This window comes from Schistocerca gregaria, unplaced genomic scaffold, assembly GCF_023897955.1.
Source record: "Schistocerca gregaria isolate iqSchGreg1 unplaced genomic scaffold, iqSchGreg1.2 ptg000224l, whole genome shotgun sequence".
NCBI classification, from domain to species: domain Eukaryota; kingdom Metazoa; phylum Arthropoda; class Insecta; order Orthoptera; family Acrididae; genus Schistocerca; species Schistocerca gregaria.
Window position 1 is genome coordinate 885845 of NW_026061744.1, and position 24479 is coordinate 910323.

Here is a 24479-nt window from a genome sequence, read left to right on the forward strand (position 1 = left end):
GTTTCAGAGAGAAGAGCGGCCAATGTGACGATCTGGCTTTAAGTCGATTCGATAACAAATGGCGGAAACAGACGGATTTCTTTGGTTTTTACTACATATGAACACTTTTCACATTCTCCCGTGCAACTGGGCTGCTAGTCCTCCTTTCATGCAGAATCATAAGGTCCTAGCTCATGTACAAGGTACCAAAGCCAGCTAAAAAGTCAATAATCGATACCTATAACTTGAATTGTACTACTTCTTACTGGCTATTACATCAACTTAGAAGCTTCATCTGTGTTCTACTATGGTGCTATTAGTGTCTCCGCATACAGCAGCGCTCGACATAGCTTTGCAGACAATAAGTACAACCGTTTCAGAGAGAAGAGCGGCCAATGTGACGATCTGGCTTTAAGTCGATTCGATAACAAATGACCAAAATGGACGGATTTCTCAGGTTTTTACTATATATGAACACTTTTCACATTCTTCCGTGCAACTTGGCTGTTAGTCGTCCTTTCATGCAGAATTTTAAGGTCCTAGCTCATGTCCAAGGCACCAAAGCCAGCTAAAAAGTCAATAATCGATACATATAAATTGAATTGTACTTCTTCTTACTGGCTATTAGATCAACTTAGAAGCTTCATGTGTGTTCTACTATGGTGCTTTTAGTGTCTCCGCATACCGCAGCACGCGTCATAGCTTTGAAGACGATAAGTACAACCGTTTTAGAGAGTAGAGCGCCCAACGTGACGATCTGGCTTTAAGTCGATTCGATAACAAATGTCGAACACGGACGGATTTCTCTGGTTTTTACTACATATGAACACTTTTCACATTCTGCCGTGCAACTCGGCTGCTGGTCCTCCTTTCATGCAGAATCTTAAGGTCCTAGCTCATGTTCAAGTCACCAAAGCCAGCTAAGAAGCCAATAATCGATACTTATAACATGAATTGTACTACTTATTACTGGCTATTACATCAGCTTAGAAGCTTCATCTGTGTTCTACTATGGTGCTTTTAGTGTCTCCGCATACCGCAGCACGCGACATAGCTTTGCAGACGATAAGTACAACCGTTTCAGAGAGAAGAGCGGCCAATGTGACGATCTGGCTTTAAGTCGATTCCATAACAAATGGCGGAAACTGACGGATTTCTCAGGTTTTTACTACATATGAACACTTTTTACTTTCACCCTCGCAACTCGGTTGCTAGTCCTCCTTTCATGCAGAATCTTAAGGCCCTAGCTCATGTCCAAGACACCAAAGCCAGCTAAAAATGAACACTTTTCACATTCTTCCGTGCAACTGGGCTGCTAGTCCTCCTTTCATGCAGAATCATAAGGTCCTAGCTCATGTACAAGGTACCAAAGCCAGCTAAAAAGTCAATAATCGATACCTATAACTTGAATTGTACTACTTCTTACTGGCTATTACATCAACTTAGAAGCTTCATCTGTGTTCTACTATGGTGCTATTAGTGTCTCCGCATACAGCAGCGCTCGACATAGCTTTGCAGACAATAAGTACAACCGTTTCAGAGAGAAGAGCGGCCAATGTGACGATCTGGCTTTAAGTCGATTCGATAACAAATGTCGAACACGGACGGATTTCTCAGGCTTTTACTACATATGAACACTTTTCACATTCTCCCGTGCAACTCGTCTGCTAGTCCTCCGTTAATGAAGAATCTTAAGGTCCTAGCTCATGTCCAAGGCACCAAAGACAGCTAAATAGTCAATAATCGATACCTAAAACTTGAATTTTACTACTTCTTACTGGCTATTACATCAACTTGGAAGCTTCATCTGTGTTCTACTATGGTGCTTTTAGTGTCTCCACATACCGCAGCACGCGACATAGCTTTGCAGACGATAAGTACAACCGTTTCAGAGAGAAGAGCGACCAATGTGACGATCTGGCTTTAAGTCGATTCGATAACAAATTACGGAAACAGACGGATTTCTTTGGTTTTTACTACATATGAACACTTTTCACATTCTCCCGTGCAACTCGGCTGCTAGTCCTCCATTCATGCAGAATCATAAGGTCCTAGCTCATGTACAAGGTACCAAAGCCAGCTAAAAAGTCAATAATCAATACCTATAACTTGAATTGTACTACTTCTTACTGGCTATTACATCAACTTAGAAGCTTCATCTGTGTTCTACTATGGTGCTTTTAGTGTCACCGCATACAGCAGCGCTCGACATAGCTTTGCAGACAATAAGTACAACCGTTTCAGAGAGAAGAGCGGCCAATGTGACGATCTGGCTTTAAGTCGATTCGATAACAAATGTCGAACACGGACGGATTTCTCAGGCTTTTACTACATATGAACACTTTTCACATTCTCCCGTGCAACTTGTATGCTAGTCCTCCATTAATGAAGAATCTTAAGGTCCTAGCTCATGTCCAAGGCACCAAAGACAGCTAAAAAGTCAATAATCGATACCTAAAACTTGAATTGTACTTCTTCTTACTGGCTATTACATCAACTTAGAAGCTTCATGTGTGTTCTACTATGGTGCTTTTAGTGTCTCCGCATACCGCAGCACGCGACATAGCTTTGCAGACGATAAGTACAACCGTTTTAGGGAGTAGAGCGCCCAACGTGACGATCTGGCTTTAAGTCGATTCGATAACAAATGAGGAAAACGGACGGATTTCTCAGGTTTTTACTACATATGAACACTTTTCACATTCTCACGTGCAACGCGGCTGCTAGACCTCCTATCATGTAAAATCTTAAGTTCCTAGCTCATGCCCAAGGCACCAAAGGAGGGTAAAAAGTCAACAATCGATACTTAAAACTTGAATTGTACTACTTCTTACTGGCTATTACATCAACTTAGAAGCTTCATCTGTGTTCTACTATGGTGCTTTTAGTGTCTCCGCATACCGCAGCACGCGACATAGGTTTGCAGTCGATAAGTACAACCGTTTCAGAGAGAAGAGCGGCTAATGTGACGATCTGGCTTTAAGTCGATTCGATAACAATGACGATTACGAACGGATTTTTAAGGTTTTTACTACATATGAACACTTTTCACATTCTCCCGTGCAACTCGGCTGCTAGTCCTCCTTTCATGCAGAATCTTAAGGTCGTAGCCATGTCCAAGGCACCAAAGCCAGCTAAAAAGTCAATAATCGATACCTAAAACTTGAATTATACTAATTCTTAATGGCTATTACATCAAATTAGAGGCTTCATCTGTGTTCTACTATGGTGCTTTTAGTGTCTCCGCATACCGCAGCACGCGACATAGCTTTGCAGACGATAAGTACAACCGTTTCAGAGAGAAGAGCGGCCAATGTGACGATCTGGCTTTAAGTCAATTCGATAACAAATGACGAAAACGGAAGGATTACTCAGGTTTTTACTACATATGAACATTTTCCACATTCTCCAGTGCAACTCGGCTGCTAGTCCTCCTTTCATGCAAAATCTTAAGGTCCTGGCTCATGTTCAAGTCACCAAAGCCAGCTATGAAGTCAATAATCGATACTTATAACATGAATTGTACTACTTCTTACTGGCTATTACATCAGCTTAGAAGCTTCATCTGTGTTCTACTATGGTACTTTTAGTGTCTCCGCATACCGCAGCACGCGACATAGCTTTGCAGACGATAAGTACAACCGTTTCAGAGAGAAGAGCGGCCAATGTGGCGATCTGGCTTTAAGTCGATTCCATAACAAATGGCGGAAAAGGACGGATTTCTCAGGTTTTTACTACATATGAACACTTTTCACATTCTCCCGTGCAACTGGGCTGCTAGTCCTCCTTTCATGCAGAATCATAAGGTCCTAGCTCATGTCCAAGGTACCAAAGCCAGCTAAAAAGTCAATAATCGATACCTATAACTCGAATTGTACTACTTCTTACTGGCTATTACATCAACTTAGAAGCTTCATCTGTGTTCTACTATGGTGCTTTTAGTGTCTCCGCATACCGCAGCACTCGACATAGCTTTGCAGACAATAAGTGCAACCGTTTCAGAGAGAAGAGCGGCCAATGTGACGATCTGGTTTAAGTCGATTCGATAACAAATGTCGAACACGGACGGATTTCTCAGGCTTTTACTACATATGAACACTTTTCACATTCTCCCGTGCAACTCGGCTGCTAGTCCTCCATTAATGAAGAATCTTAAGGTCCTAGCTCATGTCCAAGGCACCAAAGCCAGCTAAAAAGTCAATAATCGATACCTGAAACTTGAATTGTACTACTTCTTACTGGCTATTACATCAACTTGGCAGCTTCATCTGTGTCCTACTATGGGGCTTTTAGTGTCTCCACATACCGCAGCACGCGACATAGCTTTGCAGACGATACGTACAACCGTTTCAGAGAGAAGAGCGGCCAATGTGACGATCTGGCTTTAAGTCGATTCCATAACAAATGGCGGAAACTGACAGATTTCTCAGGTTTTTACTACATGTGAACACTTTTCACATTCTCACGTGCAACTCGGCTGCTAGTCCTCCTTTCATGCAGAATCATAAGGTCCTAGCTCATGTCCAAGGTACCAAAGCCAGCTAAAAAGTCAATAATCGATACCTAAAACTTGAATTGTACTACTTCTTACTGGCTATTACATCAACTTAGAAGCTTCATCTGTGTTCTACTATGGTGCTTTTAGTGTCTCCGCATGCCGCAGCACTCGACATAGCTTTGCAGACGATAAGTACAACCGTTTCAGAGAGAAGAGCGGCCAATGTGACGATCTGGCTTTAAGTCGATTCGATAACAAATGTCGTCCACTTACGGATTTCTCTGGTTTTTACTACATATGAACACTTTTCACATTCTCCCGTGCAACTCGGCTGCTAGTCCTCCTTTCATGCAGAATATTAAGGTCCTAGCTCATGTCCAAGGCACCAAAGCCAGCTAAAAAGTCAATAATCAATACCTAAAACTTGAATTCTACTACATCTTACTGACTATTACATCAACTTAGAAGCTTCATTTGTGTTCTACTATGGTGCTTTTAGTGTCTCCGCATACCGTAGCACGCGACATAGCTTTGCAGTCGATAAATACAACCGTTTCAGAGAGAAGAGCGGCTAATGTGACGATCTGGCTTTAAGTCGATTCGATAACAATGACGATAACGAACGGATTTTTAACGTTTTTACTACATATGAACACTTTTCACATTCTCCCGTGCAACTCGGCTGCTAGTCCTCCTTTCATGCAGAATCTTAAGGTTCTAGCCATGTCCAAGGCACCAAAGCCAGCTAAAAAGTCAATAATCGATACCTAAAACTTGAATTATACTACTTCTTACTGGCTATTACATCAGCTTAGAAGCTTCATCTGTGTTCTACTATGGTGCTTTTAGTGTCTCCGCATACCGCAGCACGCGACATAGCTTTGCAGACGATAAGTACAACCGTTTCAGAGAGAAGAGCGGCCAATGTGACGATCTGGCTTTAAGTCGATTCCATAGCGAATGGCGGAAACGGACGGATTTCTCAGGTTTTTACTACATATGAACACTTTTCACAGTCTCCCGTGCAACTGGTCTGCTAGTCCTCCTTTCATGCAGAATCATAAGGTCCTAGCTCATGTCCAAGGTACCAAAGACAGCTAAAAAGTCAATAATCGATACCTATAACTTGAATTGTACTACTTCTTACTGGCTATTACATCAACTTAGAAGCTTCATCTGTGTTCTACTATGGTGCTTATAGTGTGTCCGCATACCGCAGCACTCGACATAGCTTTGCAGACAATAAGTACAACCGTTTCAGAGAGAAGAGCGGCCAATGTGACGATCTGGTTTAAGTCGATTCGATAACAAATGACGAAAACGGACGGATTTCTCAGGTTTTTACTAAATATGAACACTTTTCACATTCTCACGTGCAACGCGGCTGCTAGAACTCCTATCTTGCAAAATCTTAAGTTCCTAGCTCATGCCCAAGGCACCAAAGAAGGGTAAAAAGTCAACAATCGATACCTAAAACTTGAATTGTACTACTTCTTACTGGCTATTACATCAACTTGGAAGCTTCATCTGTGTTCTACTATGGTGCTTTTAGTGTCTCCGCATGCCGCAGCACTCGACATAGCTTTGCAGACGATAAGTACATCTGTTTCAGAGAGAAGAGCGGCCAATGTGACGATCTGGCTTTAAGTCGATTCGATAACAAATGTCGAACACGGACGGATTTCCCTGGTTTTTACTACATATGAACACTTTTCACATTCTCCCGTGCAACTCGGCTGTTAGTCCTCCTTTCATGCAGAATCGTAAGGTCCTAGCTCATGTCCAAGGCACCAAAGCCAGCTAAAAATTCAATAATCGATACCTATAACTTGAATTTTACTACTTCTTACTTCCTATTACTTCAACTTAGAAGCTTCATCTGTGTTCTACTATGGTGCTATTAGTGTCTCCGCATACAGCAGCGCTCGACATAGCTTTGCAGACAATAAGTACAACCGTTTCAGAGAGAAGAGCGGCCAATGTGACGATCTGGCTTTAAGTCGATTCGATAACAAATGACCAAAACGGACGGATTTCTCAGGTTTTTACTATATATGAACACTTTTCACATTCTTCCGTGCAACTTGGCTGTTAGTCGTCTATTCATGCAGAATTTTAAGGTCCTAGCTCATGTCCAAGGCACCAAAGCCAGCTAAAAAGTCAATAATCGATACATATAAATTGAATTGTACTTCTTCTTACTGGCTATTAGATCAACTTAGAAGCTTCATGTGTGTTCTACTATGGTGCTTTTAGTGTCTCCGCATACCGCAGCACGCGTCATAGCTTTGAAGACGAAAAGTACAACCGTTTTAGAGAGTAGAGCGCCCAACGTGACGATCTGGCTTTAAGTCGATTCGATAACAAATGTCGAACACGGACGGATTTCTCTGGTTTTTACTACATATGAACACTTTTCACATTCTGCCGTGCAACTCGGCTGCTGGTCCTCCTTTCATGCAGAATCATAAGGTCCTAGCTCATGTTCAAGTCACCAAAGCCAGCTAAGAAGCCAATAATCGATACTTATAACATGAATTGTACTACTTATTACTGGCTATTACATCAGCTTAGAAGCTTCATCTGTGTTCTACTATGGTGCTTTTAGTGTCTCCGCATACCGCAGCACGCGACATAGCTTTGCAGACGATAAGTACAACCGTTTCAGAGAGAAGAGCGGCCAATGTGACGATCTGGCTTTAAGTCGATTCCATAACAAATGGCGGAGACTGACGGATTTCTCAGGTTTTTACTACATATGAACACTTTTTACTTTCTCCCTCGCAACTCGGTTGCTAGTCCTCCTTTCATGCAGAATCTTAAGGCCCTAGCTCATGTCCAAGACACCAAAGCCAGCTAAAAATTCAATAATCGATACCTAAAACTTGAATTGTACTACTTCTTACTGGCTATTACATCAACTTAGAAGCTTCATCTGTGTTCTACTATGGTGCTTTTAGTGTCTCCGCATACCGCAGCACGCGACATAGCTTTGCAGACGATAAGTACAACCGTTTCAGAGAGAAGAGCGGCCAATGTGACGATCTGGCTTTAAGTCAATTCGATAACAAATGACGAAAACGGAAGGATTTCTCAGGTTTTTACTACATATGAACATTTTCCACATTCTCCTGTGCAACTCGGCTGCTAGTCCTCCTTTCATGCAGAATCTTAAGGTCCTAGCTCATGGTCAAGTCACCAAAGCAAGCTAAGAAGTCAATAATCGATACCTATAACACAAATTGTACTACTTCTTACTGGCTATTACATCAGCTTAGAAGCTTCATCTGTGTTCCACTATGGTGCTTTTAGTGTCTCCGCATACCGCAGCACGCGACATAGCTTTGCAGACGATAAGTACAACCGTTTCAGAGAGAAGAGCGGCCAATGTGACGATCTGGCTTTAAGTCGATTCGATAACAAATGGCGGAAACAGACGGATTTCTTTGGTTTTTACTACATATGAACACTTTTCACATTCTTCCGTGCAACTGGGCTGCTAGTCCTCCTTTCATGCAGAATCATAAGGTCCTAGCTCATGTACAAGGTACCAAAGCCAGCTAAAAAGTCAATAATCGATACCTATAACTTGAATTGTACTACTTCTTACTGGCTATTACATCAACTTAGAAGCTTCATCTGTGTTCTACTATGGTGCTATTAGTGTCTCCGCATACAGCAGCGCTCGACATAGCTTTGCAGACAATAAGTACAACCGTTTCAGAGAGAAGAGCGGCCAATGTGACGATCTGGCTTTAAGTCGATTCGATAACAAATGTCGAACACGGACGGATTTCTCAGGCTTTTACTACATATGAACACTTTACACATTCTCCCGTGCAAATCGTCTGCTAGTCCTCCGTTAATGAAGAATCTTAAGGTCCTAGCTCATGTCCAAGGCACCAAAGACAGCTAAATAGTCAATAATCGATACCTAAAACTTGAATTTTACTACTTCTTACTGGCTATTACATCAACTTGGAAGCTTCATCTGTGTTCTACTATGGTGCTTATAGTGTGTCCGCATACCGCAGCACTCGACATAGCTTTGCAGACAATAAGTACAACCGTTTCAGAGAGAAGAGCGGCCAATGTGACGATCTGGTTTAAGTCGATTCGATAACAAATGACGAAAACGGACGGATTTCTCAGGTTTTTACTAAATATGAACACTTTTCACATTCTCACGTGCAACGCGGCTGCTAGAACTCCTATCTTGCAAAATCTTAAGTTCCTAGCTCATGCCCAAGGCACCAAAGAAGGGTAAAAAGTCAACAATCGATACCTAAAACTTGAATTGTACTACTTCTTACTGGCTATTACATCAACTTGGAAGCTTCATCTGTGTTCTACTATGGTGCTTTTAGTGTCTCCGCATGCCGCAGCACTCGACATAGCTTTGCAGACGATAAGTACATCTGTTTCAGAGAGAAGAGCGGCCAATGTGACGATCTGGCTTTAAGTCGATTCGATAACAAATGTCGAACACGGACGGATTTCCCTGGTTTTTACTACATATGAACACTTTTCACATTCTCCCGTGCAACTCGGCTGTTAGTCCTCCTTTCATGCAGAATCGTAAGGTCCTAGCTCATGTCCAAGGCACCAAAGCCAGCTAAAAATTCAATAATCGATACCTATAACTTGAATTGTACTACTTCTTACTGGCTATTACATCAACTTAGAAGCTTCATCTGTGTTCTACTATGGTGCTATTAGTGTCTCCGCATACAGCAGCGCTCGACATAGCTTTGCAGACAATAAGTACAACCGTTTCAGAGAGAAGAGCGGCCAATGTGACGATCTGGCTTTAAGTCGATTCGATAACAAATGACTAAAACGGACGGATTTCTCAGGTTTTTACTATATATGAACACTTTTCACATTCTTCCGTGCAACTTGGCTGTTAGTCGTCTATTCATGCAGAATTTTAAGGTCCTAGCTCATGTCCAAGGCACCAAAGCCAGCTAAAAAGTCAATAATCGATACATATAAATTGAATTGTACTTCTTCTTACTGGCTATTAGATCAACTTAGAAGCTTCTTGTGTGTTCTACTATGGTGCTTTTAGTGTCTTCGCATACCGCAGCATGCGTCATAGCTTTGAAGACGATAAGTACAACCGTTTTAGAGAGTAGAGCGCCCAACGTGACGATCTGGCTTTAAGTCGATTCGATAACAAATGTCGAACACGGACGGATTTCTCTGGTTTTTACTACATATGAACACTTTTCACATTCTGCCGTGCAACTCGGCTGCTGGTCCTCCTTTCATGCAGAATCTTAAGGTCCTAGCTCATGTTCAAGTCACCAAAGCCAGCTAAGAAGCCAAAAATCGATACTTATAACATGAATTGTACTACTTATTACTGGCTATTACATCAGCTTAGAAGCTTCATCTGTGTTCTACTATGGTGCTTTTAGTGTCTCCGCATACCGCAGCACGCGACATAGCTTTGCAGACGATAAGTACAACCGTTTCAGAGAGAAGAGCGGCCAATGTGACGATCTGGCTTTAAGTCGATTCCATAACAAATGGCGGAAACTGACGGATTTCTCAGGTTTTTACTACATATGAACACTTTTTACTTTCTCCCTCGCAACTCGGTTGCTAGTCCTCCTTTCATGCAGAATCTTAAGGCCCTAGCTCATGTCTAAGACACCAAAGCCAGCTAAAAATTCAATAATCGATACCTAAAACTTGAATTGTACTACTTCTTACTGGCTATTACATCAACTTAGAAGCTTCATCTGTGTTCTACTATGGTGCTTTTAGTGTCTCCGCATACCGCAGCACGCGACATAGCTTTGCAGACGATAAGTACAACCGTTTCAGAGAGAAGAGCGGCCAATGTGACGATCTGGCTTTAAGTCAATTCGATAACAAATGACGAAAACGGAAGGATTTCTCAGGTTTTTACTACATATGAACATTTTCCACATTCTCCTGTGCAACTCGGCTGCTAGTCCTCCTTTCATGCAGAATCTTAAGGTCCTAGCTCATGGTCAAGTCACCAAAGCAAGCTAAGAAGTCAATAATCGATACCTATAACACAAATTGTACTACTTCTTACTGGCTATTACATCAGCTTAGAAGCTTCATCTGTGTTCCACTATGGTGCTTTTAGTGTCTCCGCATACCGCAGCACGCGACATAGCTTTGCAGACGATAAGTACAACCGTTTCAGAGAGAAGAGCGGCCAATGTGACGATCTGGCTTTAAGTCGATTCGATAACAAATGGCGGAAACAGACGGATTTCTTTGGTTTTTACTACATATGAACACTTTTCACAGTCTCCCGTGCAACTGGTCTGCTAGTCCTCCTTTCATGCAGAATCATAAGATCCTAGCTCATGTACAAGGTACCAAAGCCAGCAAAAAAGTCAATAATCGATACCTATAACTTGAATTGTACTACTTCTTACTGGCTATTACATCAACTTAGAAGCTTCATCTGTGTTCTACTATGGTGCTATTAGTGTCTCCGCATACAGCAGCGCTCGACATAGCTTTGCAGACAATAAGTACAACCGTTTCAGAGAGAAGAGCGGCCAATGTGACGATCTGGCTTTAAGTCGATTCGATAACAAATGTCGAACACGGACGGATTTCTCAGGCTTTTACTACATATGAACACTTTTCACATTCTCCCGTGCAACTCCTCTGCTAGTCCTCCGTTAATGAAGAATCTTAAGGTCCTAGCTCATGTCCAAGGCACCAAAGACAGCTAAATAGTCAATAATCGATACCTAAAACTTGAATTTTACTACTTCTTACTGGCTATTACATCAACTTGGAAGCTTCATCTGTGTTCTACTATGGTGCTTTTAGTGTCTCCACATACCGCAGCACGCGACATAGCTTTGCAGACGATAAGTACAACCGTTTCAGAGAGAAGAGCGACCAATGTGACGATCTGGCTTTAAGTCGATTCGATAACAAATTACGGAAACAGACGGATTTCTTTGGTTTTTACTACATATGAACACTTTTCACATTCTCCCGTGCAACTCGGCTGCTAGTCCTCCATTCATGCAGAATCATAAGGTCCTAGCTCATGTACAAGGTACCAAAGCCAGCTAAAAAGTCAATAATCAATACCTATAACTTGAATTGTACTACTTCTTACTGGCTATTACATCAACTTAGAAGCTTCATCTGTGTTCTACTATGGTGCTTTTAGTGTCACCGCATACAGCAGCGCTCGACATAGCTTTGCAGACAATAAGTACAACCGTTTCAGAGAGAAGAGCGGCCAATGTGACGATCTGGCTTTAAGTCGATTCGATAACAAATGTCGAACACGGACGGATTTCTCAGGCTTTTACTACATATGAACACTTTTCACATTCTCCCGTGCAACTTGTATGCTAGTCTCCCATTAATGAAGAATCTTAAGGTCCTAGCTCATGTCCAAGGCACCAAAGACAGCTAAAAAGTCAATAATCGATACCTAAAACTTGAATTTTACTACTTCTTACTGGCTATTACATCAACTTGGAAGCTTCATCTGTGTTCTACTATGGTGCTTTTAGTGTCTCCACATACCGCAGCACGCGACATAGCTTTGCAGACGATAAGTACAACCGTTTCAGAGAGAAGAACGGCCAATGTGACGATCTGGCTTTAAGTCGATTCGATAACAAATGACGAAAACGGACGGATTTCTCAGGTTTTTACTATATATGAACACTTTTCACATTCTTCCGTGCAACTTGTCTGTTAGTCGTCCTTTCATGCAGAATTTTAAGGTCCTAGCTCACGTCCAAGGCACCAAAGCCAGCTAAAAAGTCAATATTCAATACCTATAACTTGAATTGTACTTCTTCTTACTGGCTATTACATCAACTTAGAAGCTTCATGTGTGTTCTACTATGGTGCTTTTAGTGTCTCCGCATACCGCAGCACGCGACATAGCTTTGCAGACGATAAGTACAACCGTTTTAGGGAGTAGAGCGCCCAACGTGACGATCTGGCTTTAAGTCGATTCGATAACAAATGAGGAAAACGGACGGATTTCTCAGGTTTTTACTACATATGAACACTTTTCACATTCTCCCGTGCAACTGGGCTGCTAGTCCTCCTTTCATGCAGAATCATAAGGTCCTAGCACATGTCCAAGGTACCAAAGCCAGCTAAAAAGTCAATAATCGATACGTATAACTCGAATTGTACTACTTCTTACTGGCTATTACATCAACTTAGAAGCTTCATCTGTGTTCTACTATGGTGCTTTTAGTGTCTCCGCATACCGCAGCACTCGACATAGCTTTGCAGACAATAAGTGCAACCGTTTCAGAGAGAAGAGCGGCCAATGTGACGATCTGGTTTAAGTCGATTCGATAACAAATGTCGAACACGGACGGATTTCTCAGGCTTTTACTACATATGAACACTTTTCACATTCTCCCGTGCAACTCGGCAGCTAGTCCTCCATTAATGAAGAATCTTAAGGTCCTAGCTCATGTCCAAGGCACCAAAGCCAGCTAAAAAGTCAATAATCGATACCTGAAACTTGAATTATACTACTTCTTACTGGCTATTACATCAACTTGGCAGCTTCATCTGTGTCCTACTATGGGGCTTTTAGTGTCTCCACATACCGCAGCACGCGACATAGCTTTGCAGACGATACGTACAACCGTATCAGAGAGAAGAGCGGCCAATGTGACGATCTGGCTTTAAGTCGATTCCATAACAAATGGCGGAAACTGACAGATTTCTCAGGTTTTTACTACATGTGAACACTTTTCACATTCTCACGTGCAACTCGGCTGCTAGTCCTCCTTTCATGCAGAATCATAAGGTCCTAGCTCATGTCCAAGGTACCAAAGCCAGCTAAAAAGTCAATAATCGATACCTAAAACTTGAATTGTACTACTTCTTACTGGCTATTACATCAACTTAGAAGCTTCATCTGTGTTCTACTATGGTGCTTTTAGTGTCTCCGCATGCCGCAGCACTCGACATAGCTTTGCAGACGATAAGTACAACCGTTTCAGAGAGAAGAGCGGCCAATGTGACGATCTGGCTTTAAGTCGATTCGATAACAAATGTCGTCCACGGACGGATTTCTCTGGTTTTTACTACATATGAACACTTTTCACATTCTCCCGTGCAACACGGCTGCTAGTCCTCCTTTCATGCAGAATCTTAAGGTCCTAGCTCATGTCCAAGGCACCAAAGCCAGCTAAAAAGTCAATAATCAGTACCTAAAACTTGAATTCTACTACATCTTACTGACTATTACATCAACTTAGAAGCTTCATTTGTGTTCTACTATGGTGCTTTTAGTGTCTCCGCATACCGTAGCACGCGACATAGCTTTGCAGTCGATAAGTACAACCGTTTCAGAGAGAAGAGCGGCTAATGTGACGATCTGGCTTTAAGTCGATTCGATAACAATGACGATAACGAACGGATTTTTAACGTTTTTACTACATATGAACACTTTTCACATTCTCCCGTGCAACTCGGCTGCTAGTCCTCCTTTCATGCAGAATCTTAAGGTTCTAGCCATGTCCAAGGCACCAAAGCCAGCTAAAAAGTCAATAATCGATACCTAAAACTTGAATTATACTACTTCTTACTGGCTATTACATCAGCTTAGAAGCTTCATCTGTGTTCTACTATGGTGCTTTTAGTGTCTCCGCATACCGCAGCACGCGACATAGCTTTGCAGACGATAAGTACAACCGTTTCAGAGAGAAGAGCGGCCAATGTGACGATCTGGCTTTAAGTCGATTCCATAGCGAATGGCGGAAACGGACGGATTTCTCAGGTTTTTACTACATATGAACACTTTTCACAGTCTCCCGTGCAACTGGTCTGCTAGTCCTCCTTTCATGCAGAATCATAAGGTCCTAGCTCATGTCCAAGGTACCAAAGACAGCTAAAAAGTCAATAATCGATACCTATAACTTGAATTGTACTACTTCTTACTGGCTATTACATCAACTTGGAAGCTTCATCTGTGTTCTACTATGGTGCTTTTAGTGTCTCCGCATGCCGCAGCACTCGACATAGCTTTGCAGACGATAAGTACAACTGTTTCAGAGAGAAGAGCGGCCAATGTGACGATCTGGCTTTAAGTCGATTCGATAACAAATGTCGAACACGGACGGATTTCCCTGGTTTTTACTACATATGAACACTTTTCACATTCTCCCGTGCAACTCGGCTGTTAGTCCTACTTTCATGCAGAATCGTAAGGTCCTAGCTCATGTCCAAGGCACCAAAGCCAGCTAAAAAGTCAATAATCGATATCTAAAATTTCAATTGTACTACTTCTTACTAGCTATTACATCACCATAGAAGCTTCATCTGTGTTCTACTATGCTGCTTTAAGTGTCTCCGCATACTGCAGCACGCGACATAGCTTTGCAGACGATAAGTGCAACCGTTTCAGAGAAAAGAGCGCCCAATGTGACGATCAGGCTTTAAGTCGATTCGATAACAAACGACGAAATCGGAAGGATTTCTCAGGTTTTTACTACATATGAACACTTTTCACATTCTCCCGTGCAACTCGGCTGTTAGTCCTCCTTTCATGCAGATTCTTAAGGTCCTAGCTCATGTCCAAGGCACCAAAGCCAGCTAGAAAGTCAATAATCGATATCTAAAATTCAAATTGTACCACTTCTTACTAGCTATTACATCAACTTAGAAGCTTCATCTGTGTTCTACTATGGTGCTTTTAGTGTCTCCACATACCGCAGCACGCGACATAGCTTTGCAGAAGATATGTACTACCGTTTAGGAGAGAAGAGCGGCCAATGTGACGATCTGGCTTTCAGTCGATTCGATAACAAATGACGATAACGAACTTATTTCTCAGGTTTTTACTACATATGAACACTTTTCACATTCTCCCGTTCAACTCGGCTGCTAGTCCTCCTTTCATGCAGAATCTTAAGGTCCTAGCTCATGTTCAAGTCACCAAAGCAAGCTAAGAAGTCAATAATCGATACCTATAACATGAATTCTACTACTTGTTACTGGCTATTACATCAGCTTAGAAGCTTCATCTGTGTTCTACTATGGTGCTTTTAGTGTCTCCGCATACCGCAGCACGCGACATAGCTTTGCAGACGATAAGTACAACCGTTTCAGAGAGAAGAGCGTCCAATAAGACGATCTGGCCTTAAGTCGATTCGATAACAAATGGCGGAAACGGACGGATTTCTTAGGTTTTTACTACATATGAACACTTTTCACATTCTCCCGTGTAACTGGGCTGCTAGTCCTCCTTTCGTGCAGAATCATAAAGTCCTAGCTCATGTCCAAGGTACCAAAGCCAGCTGATAAGTCAATAATCGATACCTATAACTTGAATTGTGCTACTTCTTACTGGCTATTACATCAGCTTAGAAGCTTCATCTGTGTTCTACTATGGTGCTTTTAGTGTCTCCGCATACCGCAGCACGCGACATAGCTTTGCAGACGATAAGTACAACCGTTTCAGAGAGAAGAGCGGCCAATGTGACGATCTGGCCTTAAGTCGATTCGATAACAAATGGCGGAAACGGACGGATTTCTTAGGTTTTTACTACATATGAACACTTTTCACATTCTCCCGTGCAACTCGGCTGCTAGACCTGCTATCATGCAAAATCTTAAGTTCGTAGCTCATGCCCAAGGCACCAAAGAAGGGTAGAAAGTCAACAATCGATACCTAAAACTTGAATTGTACTACTTCTTACTGGCTATTACATCAACTTAGAAGCTTCATCTGTGTTCTACTATGGTGCTTTTAGTGTCTCCGCATGCCGCAGCACTCGACATAGCTTTGCAGACGATAAGTACAACCGTTTCAGAGAGAAGAGCGGCCAATGCGACGATCTTGCTTTAAGTCGATTCGATAACAAATGTCGAACACGGACGGATTTCTCTGGTTTTTACTACATATTAAAACTTTTCACATTCTCCCGTGCAACGCGGCTGCTAGTCCTCCTTTCATGCAGAATTTTAAGGTCCTAGCTCATGTCCAAGGCACCAAGGCCAGCTAAAAAGTCAATAATCAATACCTAAAACTTGAATTGTACTACTTCTTACTGACTATTACATCAACTTAGAAGCTTCATCTGTGTTCTACTATGGTGCTTTTAGTGTCTCCGCATACGGCAGCAGGCGACATAGCTTTGCAGTCGATTAGTACAACCGTTTCAGAGAGAAGAGCGGCCAATGTGACGATCTGGCTGTAAGTCAATTCGATAACAAATGACGAAGAAGGAAGGATTTCTCAGGTTTTTACTACATATGAACATTTTCCACATTCTCCAGTGCAACTCGGCTGCTAGTCCTCCCTTCATGCAGAATCTTAAGGTCCTAGCTCATGTTCAAGTCACCAAAGCCAGCTAAGAAGTCAATAATCGATACCTATTACATGAATTGTACTACTTCTTACTGGCTATTACATCAGCTTAGAAGCTTCATCTGTGTTCTACTATGGTGCTTTTAGTGTCTCCACATACCGCAGTACGCGACATAGCTTTGCAGACGATAAGTACAACCGTTTCAGAGAGAAGAGCGGCCAATGTGTCGATCTGGCTTTAAGACGATTCCATAACAAATGGCGGAAACGGACGGATTTCTCAGGTTTTTACTACATATGAACACTTTTCACATTCTCCCGTGCAACTGGGCTGCTAGTCCTCCTTTCATGCAGAATCATAAGGTCCTAGCTCATGTCCAAGGTACCAAAGCCAGCTAAAAAGTCAATAATCGATACCTATAACTTGAATTGTACTACTTCTTACTGAATATTACATCAACTTAGAAACTTCATCTGTGTTCTACTATGGGGCTTTTAGTGTCTCCGCATGCCGCAGCACTCAAAATAGCTTTGCAGACGATAAGTACAACCGTTTAAGAGAGAAGAGCGGCCAATGTGACGATCTGGCTTTAAGTCGATTCGATAACAAATGTCGAAAACGGACGGATTTCTCTGGTTTTTACTACATTTGAACACTTTTCACATTCTCCCTTGCAACTCGGCTGCTAGTCCTCCTTTCATGCACAATCTTAAGGTCCTAGCTCATGTCCAAGGCACCAAAGCCAGCTAAAAAGTCAATAATCAATACCTAAAACTTGAATTGTACTACTTCTTACTGAATATTACATCAACTTAGAAGCTTCATCTGTGTTCTACTATGGTGCTTTTAGTGTCTCCGCATGCCGCAGCACTCGACATAGCTTTGCAGACGATAAGTACAACCGTTTCAGAGAGAAGGGCGGCCAATGTGACGATCTGGCTTTAAGTCGATTCGATAACAATTGTCGAACACGAACGGATTTCTCTGGTTTTTACTACATATGAACACTTCTCACATTCTCCCGTGCAACTCGGCTGCTAGTCCTCCTTTCATGCAGAATCGTAAGGTCCTAGCTCATGTCCAAGGCACCAAAGCCAGCTAAAAAGTCAATAATCAATACCTAAAACTTGAATTGTACTACTTCTTACTGACTATTACATCAACTTAGAAGCTTCATCTGTGTTCTAATATGGTGCTTTTAGTGTCTCCGCATACGGCAGCACGCGACATAGCTTTGCAGTCGATTAGTACAACCGTTTCAGAGAGAAGAGCGGCTAATGTGACGATCTGGCTTTAAGTCGATTCGATAACAAATGACGATAACGAACGGATTTCTCAGGTTTTTACTACATATGAACACTTTTCACATTCTCCCGTGCAACTCGGCTGCTAGTCCTCCTTTCATGCAGAATCTTAAGGTCCTAGCCATGTCCAAGGCACCAAAGCCAGCTAAAAAGTCAATAATCGATACATAAAACTTGAATTATACTACTTCTTACTGGCTATTACATCAAATTAGAGGCTTCATCTGTGTTCTACTATGGTGCTTTTAGTGTCTCCGCATACCGCAGCCCGCGACATAGCTTTGCAGTCGATAAGTACAGCCGTTTCAGAGAGAAGAGCGGCCAATGTGACGATGTGGCTGTAAGTCAATTCGATAACAAATGACGAAAACGGAAGGATTTCTTCGGTTTTTACTACATATGAACATTTTCCACATTCTCCAGCGCAACTCGGCTGCTAGTCCTCCCTTCATGCAGAATCTTAAGGTCCTAGCTCATGTTCAAGTCACCAAAGCCAGCTAAGAAGTCAGTAATCGATACCTATAACATGAATTGTACTACATCTTACTGGCTATTACATCAGCTTAGAAGCTTCATCTGTGTTCTACTATGGTGCTTTTAGTGTCTCCGCATACCGCAGCACGCGACATATCTTTGCAGACGATAAGTACACAACCGTTTCAGAGAGAAGAGCGGCCAATGTGTCGATCTGGCTTTAAGTCGATTCCATAACAAATGGCGGAAACGGACGGATTTCTCAGGTTTTTACTACATATGAACACTTTTCACATTCTCACGTGCAACGCGACTGCTAGACCTCCTATCATGCAAAATCTTAAGTTCCTAGCTCAAGCCCAAGGCACCAAAGAAGGGTAAAAAGTCAACAATCGATACCTAAAACTTGAATTGTACTACTTCTTACTGGCTATTACATCATCTTCGAAGCTTCATCTGTGTACCACTATGGTGCTTTTAGTGTCTCCGCATGCCACTGCACTCGACATAGCTTTGCAGACGATAAGTACAACCGTTTCAGAGAGAAGAGCGGCCAATGTGACGATCTAGCTTTAAGTCGATTCGATAACAAATGACTAAAACGGATGGATTTTTCAGGTTCTTACTACATATGAAGACTTTTCGCATTCTCCCGTGCAACTCGGCTGCTAGTCCTCCTTTCATGCGGAATCTTAGGGCCCTAGCTCATGTTCAAGGCACCAAAGCCAGCTAAAAAGCCAATAATCGATACCTAAAACTTGAGTTGTACTACTTCTTACTGGCTATTACATCAACTTAGAAGCTTCATCTGTGTTCTACTATGGTGCTTTTAGTGTCTCCGCATACAGCAGCACGCGACATATCTTTGCAGACGATAAGTACACAACCGTTTCAGAGAGAAGAGCGTCCAATGTGTCGATCTGGCTTTAAGTCGATTCCATAACAAATGACTAAAACGGATGGATTTCTCAGGTTTTTACTACATATGAACACTTTTCACATTCTCCCGTGCAACTCGGCTGCTAGTCCTCCTTCCATGCAGAATCTTAAGGTCCTAGCTCATGTCCAAGGCACATAAGCCTGCTAAAAACTCAATAATCGATACTTAAAACTGGTATTGTGCTAATTCTTACTGGCTATTACATCATCTTAGAAGCTTCATCTGTGTTCTACTATGGTGCTTTTAGCGTCTCCGCATACCGCAGCACGCGACATAGCTTTCAGACGATAAGTACAACCGTTTCGGAGAGAAGAGCGGCCAATGTGACGATCTGGCTTTAAGTCGATTCGATAACAAATGACGAAAACGGACGGATTTCTCAGGTTTTTACTACGTATGAACACTTTTCACATTCTCCCGTGCAACTCGGCTGCTAGTCCTCCTTTCATGCAGAATCTTAAGGTCCTAGCTCATGTCCAAGGCACCAAAGCCAACTAAAAGTCAATAATCGATGCCTAAAACTTGAATTATACTACTTCTTACTGGCTATTACATCAAATTAGAGGCTTCATCTGTGTTCTACTATGGTGCTTTTAGTATCTCCGCATACCGCAGCCCGCGACATAGCTTTGCAGTCGATAAGTACAACAGTTTCAGAGAGAAGAGCGGCCAGTGTGACGATCTGGCTGTAAGTCAATTCGATAACAAATGACGAAGAAGGAAGGATTTCTCAGGTTTTTACTACATATGAACATTTTCCACATTCTCCAGTGCAACTCGGCTGCTAGTCCTCCCTTCATGCAGAATCTTAAGGTCCTAGCTCATGTTCAAGTCACCAAAGCCAGCTAAGAAGTCAATAATCGATACCTATAACATGAATTGTACTACTTCTTACTGGCTATTACATCAGCTTAGAAGCTTCATCTCTGTTCTACTATGGTGCTTTTAGTGTCTCCACATACCGCAGTACGCGACATAGCATTGCAGACGATAAAGACAACCGTTTCAGAGAGAAGAGCGGCCAATGTGTCGATCTGGCTCTAAGTCGATTCCATAACAAATGGCGGAAACGGACGGATTTCTCAGGTTTTTACTACATATGAACACTTTTCACATTCTCCCGTGCAACTGGGCTGCTAGTCCTCCTTTCTTGCAGAATCATAAGGTCCTAGCTCATGTCCAAGGTACCAAAGCCAGCTAAAAAGTCAATAATCGATACCTATAACTTGAATTGTACTACTTCTTACTGGATATTACATCAACTTAGAAACTTCATCTGTGTTCTACTATGGGGCTTTTAGTGTCTCCGCATGCCGCAGCACTCAAAATAGCTTTGCAGACGATAAGTACAACCGTTTCGGAGAGAAGAGCGGCCAATGTGACGATCTGGCTTTAAGTCGATTCGATAACAAATGACGAAAACGGACGGATTTCTCAGGTTTTTACTACATATGAACACTTTTCACATTCTCCCGTGCAACTCGGCTGCTAGTCCTCCTTTCATGCGGAATCTTAGGGCCCTAGCTCATGTTCAAGGCACCAAAGCCAGCTAAAAAGTCAATAATCGATACCTAAAACTTGAGTTGTACTACTTCTTACTGGCTATTACATCAACTTAGAAGCTTTATCTGTGTTCTACTATGGTGCTTTCAGTGTCTCCACATACCGCAGCACGTGACATAGCTTTGCAGACGATAAGTACAACCGTTTCAGAGAGAAGAGCGGCCAATGTGACGATCTGGCTTTAAGTCGATTCGATAACAAATGACTAAAACGGATGGATTTCTCAGGTTTTTACTACATATGAACACTTTTCACATTCTCCCGTGCAACTCGGCTGCTAGTCCTCCTTTCATGCAGAATCTTAAGGTCCTAGCTCATGTCCAAGGCACCAAAGCCTGCTAAAAACTCAATAATCGATACTTAAAACTGGTATTGTGCTAATTCTTACTGGCTATTACATCATCTTAGAAGCTTCATCTGTGTTCTACTATGGTGCTTTTAGCGTCTCCGCATACCGCAGCACGCGACATAGCTTTCAGACGATAAGTACAACCGTTTCGGAGAGAAGAGCGGCTAATGTGACGATCTGGCTTTAAGTCGATTCGATAACAAATGACGAAAACGGACGGATTTCTCAGGTTTTTACTACATATGAACACTTTTCACATTCTCCCGTGCAACTCGGCTGCTAGTCCTCCTTTCATGCAGAATCTTAAGGTCCTAGCTCATGTCCAAGGCACCAAAGCCAACTAAAAGTCAATAATCGATGCCTAAAACTTGAATTATACTACTTCTTACTGGCTATTACATCAAATTAGAGGCTTCATCTGTGTTCTACTATGGTGCTTTTAGTATCTCCGCATACCGCAGCCCGCGACATAGCTTTGCAGTCGATAAGTACAACAGTTTCAGAGAGAAGAGCGGCCAATGTGACGATCTGGCTGTAAGTCAATTCGATAACAAATGACGAAGAAGGAAGGATTTCTCAGGTTTTTACTACATATGAACATTTTCCACATTCTCCAGTGCAACTCGGCTGCTAGTCCTCCCTTCATGCAGAATCTTAAGGTCCTAGCTCATGTTCAAGTCACCAAAGCCAGCTAAGAAGTCAATAATCGATACCTATAACATGAATTGTACTACTTCTTACTGGCTATTACATCAGCTTAGAAGCTTCATCTGTGTTCTACTATGGTGCTTTTAGTGTCTCCACATACCGCAGTACGCGACATAGCATTGCAGACGATAAAGACAACCGTTTCAGAGAGAAGAGCGGCCAATGTGTCGATCTGGCTTTAAGTCGATTCCATAACAAATGGCGGAAACGGACGGATTTCTCAGGTTTTTACTACATTTGAACACTTTTCACATTCTCCCTTGCAACTCGGCTGCTAGTCCTCCTTTCATGCAGAATCTTAAGGTCCTAGCTCATGTCCAAGGCACCAAAGCCAGCTAAAAAGTCAATAATCAATACCTAAAACTTGAATTGTACTACTTCTTACTGAATATTACATCAACTTAGAAGCTTCATCTGTGTTCTACTATGGTGCTTTTAGTGTCTCCGCATGCCGCAGCACTCGACATAGCTTTGCAGACGATAAGTACAACCGTTTAAGAGAGAAGAGCGGCCAATGCGACGATCTGGCTTTAAGTCGATTCGATAACAAATGTCGAAAACGGACGGATTTCTCTGGTTTTTACTACATTTGAACACTTTTCACATTCTCCCTTGCAACTCGGCTGCTAGTCCTCCTTTCATGCAGAATCTTAAGGTCCTAGCTCATGTCCAAGGTACCAAAGCCAGCTAAAAAGTCAATAATCGATACCTATAACTTGAATTGTACTACTTCTTACTGGATATTACATCAACTTAGAAACTTCATCTGTGTTCTACTATGGGGCTTTTAGTGTCTCCGCATGCCGCAGCACTCAAAATAGCTTTGCAGACGATAAGTACAACCGTTTAAGAGAGAAGAGCGGCCAATGTGACGATCTGGCTTTAAGTCGATTCGATAACAAATGTCGAAAACGGACGGATTTCTCTGGTTTTTACTACATTTGAACACTTTTCACATTCTCCCTTGCAACTCGGCTGCTAGTCCTCCTTTCATGCAGAATCTTAAGGTCCTAGCTCATGTCCAAGGTACCAAAGCCAGCTAAAAAGTCAATAATCGATACCTATAACTTGAATTGTACTACTTCTTACTGGATATTACATCAACTTAGAAACTTCATCTGTGTTCTACTATGGGGCTTTTAGTGTCTCCGCATGCCGCAGCACTCGACATAGCTTTGCAGACGATAAGTACAACCGTTTCAGAGAGAAGGGCGGCCAATGTGACGATCTGGCTTTAAGTCGATTCGATAACAATTGTCGAACACGAACGGATTTCTCTGGTTTTTCCTACATATGAACACTTCTCACATTCTCCCGTGCAACTCGGCTGCTAGTCCTCCTTTCATGCAGAATCGTAAGGTCCTAGCTCATGTCCAAGGCACCAAAGCCAGCTAAAAAGTCAATAATCAATACCTAAAACATGAATTGTACTACTTCTTACTGACTATTACATCAACTTAGAAGCTTCATCTGTGTTCTAATATGGTGCTTTTAGTGTCTCCGCATACGGCAGCACGCGACATAGCTTTGCAGTCGATTAGTACAACCGTTTCAGAGAGAAGAGCGGCTAATGTGACGATCTGGCTTTAAGTCGATTCGATAACAAATGACGATAACGAACGGATTTTTTAGGTTTTTACTACATATGAACACTTTTCACATTCTCCCGTGCAACTCGGCTGCTAGTCCTCCTTTCATGCAGAATCTTAAGGTCCTAGCCATGTCCAAGGCACCAAAGCCAGCTAAAAAGTCAATAATCGATACATAAAACTTGAATTATACTACTTCTTACTGGCTATTACATCAAATTAGAGGCTTCATCTGTGTTCTACTATGGTGCTTTTAGTGTCTCCGCATACCGCAGCCCGCGACATAGCTTTGCAGTCGATAAGAACAACCGTTTCAGAGAGAAGAGCGGCCAATGTGACGATCTGGCTGTAAGTCAATTCGATAACAAATGACGAAAACGGAAGGATTTCTCAGGTTTTTACTACATATGAACATTTTCCACATTCTCCAGTGCAACTCGGCTGCTAGTCCTCCCTTCATGCAGAATCTTAAGGTCCTAGCTCATGTTCAAGTCACCAAAGCCAGCTAAGAAGTCTGTAATCGATACCTATAACATGAATTGTACTACTTCTTACTGGCTATTACATCAAATTAGAGGCTTCATCTGTGTTCTATTATGGTGCTTTTAGTGTCTCCGCATACCGCAGCCCGTGACATAGCTTTGCAGTCGATAAGTACAGCCGTTTCAGAGAGAAGAGCGGCCAATGTGACGATCTGGCTGTAAGTCAATTCGATAACAAATGACGAAAACGGAAGGATTTCTTCGGTTTTTACTACATAT